Raw genomic sequence first — 1,868 nt, 5'->3', positions numbered from 1 at the left:
GGCAATTGATGGCCTGTAGGACTTGGATTGTGTTCTTCCACTCTCTTCGTGCGTGGTAGGTTTGTGTGGAGAGGTCTGCTGTTATTCGGATCCTTTTCCCATTGTAATAAATCTCTTTCTTTGCTTTGGCTGCATTCAAAATTTGCTCTTTATTCTTGAGATCTGAAGTCTTGATTATTATGTGCCTGGGCGAGGATTTTCTAGGGTCTGGTCTGCCAGGTATCCTATAGGCTTCAGTTACCTGGGTGAGGTCCCTTGTGAGATTGGGGAAGTTTTCTGCAATAATTTTATTGAAAATATGTTGAAGCCCTCTGCTCTGGTACTCGGCTCCTTCTTCTATTCCAATTATGTGCAGATTATATTTCTTGTCTTTGTCCACTAGCTCCTGGATTAGTCTGCCCTGGCACTTTACCGTTTCTTGGAGTTTGGTAATTTTCTGGTTCTTATCGGCTGCATCATCATCCAAGAGAGAGATTCGGGATTCAATATGGTCAATTCTATTGTCCAATATGGCAGCACCCAGTGGCGGTGTGAACTGTGAGGAGTTCGCCGAGTTCCAGCTTCCTTTGCAGGGAAAATTGATGCCAGCCAAACCTGTAAACAACTTTATAAGTCTTTGATGTCAGCTCATGCCAGTAGGGACAAAGTTATACAAAATTGCATAGCCCAGACCTCAGCAGTAGTAAAATACCTCCGAGAAGAGAAAGAAAAGAATTTGGGTGATTTGGCATTATTAAAGCAACTTAGAAAAGAACAGGCAAAGTTGAAATGGATGCAGTCAGAACTCAATGTTGAAGAAGTGGTAAATGACAGGAGCTGGAAGGTGTTTAATGAGCGCTGCCGAATTCATTTCAAGCCTCCAAAGACTGAATAAAGAAAGAAGTTGTTTTTTTTCTAAAGGACAGGGTCATCTCATCAGAGCTAAGCATGGGTGGGCTTCCTAGAATGATTTCTGAGCCAACAGTCCAAGTTCTTTTGTTGATTTCAGCCCCATTTAGCCAAGACCTCAAGTCTAAGTAATTCTGACAATTATGAGTAATTAACTGCTATTTTATACTGATTCTGTAAAAACAAAATGTCTTATAAGTATTAAAAAATTTTCTGAAGGGGCTGGGGATATGACCTAGTGGCGAGAGATCTTGCCTCGTATACATGAGGCCCTGGGTTTGATTCCCCAGCACCACATATACAGAAAATGGCCAGGAGTGGCGCTGTGGCTCAAGTGGCAGAGTGTTAGCCTTGAGCAAAAAGGAAGCCAGGGACAGTATTCAGGCCCTGAGTCCAAGGCCCAGGACTGCCCCCCACCCCAAAAAAAATTTATTTTCTGAAAAAAAAATGTGGTCAATTCTTTGTGCTGTGGATTCAAGTTGGAGTTTATGGATATCAGGGAGCTATTTATGGTTGCCAGATCAGCTCTGATCAAGGAAATTTCTTCCTTTAAAGAGTTGTATTTTAAATCTATTTTTTCATGCATTTTGCTTCTCAGGATGTCAAGGTCTTCTTTAACAGAAGTTTGCACTGTATCCATTTTTGCTTCCATTTCTTTTTCCTGAAGGTCCTTCGAGACTTCCATTCTAAACTCCTGGAGTTGTTCTCTGAATTTGTTTCTGAGGCTTTCCGTCATTTCTGCTATCATAGCCTGAGTTGTTTTTTTATTCTCCATCTCCTCTTCAGTCGTGCTGCTTTTTGGAGCTGGTGAGTTGGCTTGCCCTTTGATGAAATTTGTTATATTTCTTTGTGATTTGCACATCTGGAGATCTGTGGGTGGCTTCCCTTTGTGCTGATTCCCGCTGGTCCGTCAGTGGGAGCCTTGTGCCCTGGTGTCCTGGCTCTGGGTTTGGGTTTGGCTATTGGACCTTGCTTACCAA

The 1,868-nt window shown here is 42.5% G+C and overlaps 1 pseudogene; it reads left to right on the top strand.

Moving 5' to 3' along the window:
* The first annotated feature begins 509 nt into the window (after positions 1–509).
* On the top strand, positions 510–924 carry LOC125360883 (annotated as a pseudogene).
* Positions 925–1,868: the final 944 nt, after the last annotated feature.

This window comes from Perognathus longimembris, chromosome 12, assembly GCF_023159225.1.
Source record: "Perognathus longimembris pacificus isolate PPM17 chromosome 12, ASM2315922v1, whole genome shotgun sequence".
Taxonomy (NCBI): Eukaryota; Metazoa; Chordata; class Mammalia; order Rodentia; family Heteromyidae; genus Perognathus; species Perognathus longimembris.
The sequence above is the reverse complement of the archived record's forward strand: the minus strand, read 5'-3'. Positions and strand labels throughout refer to the sequence as shown.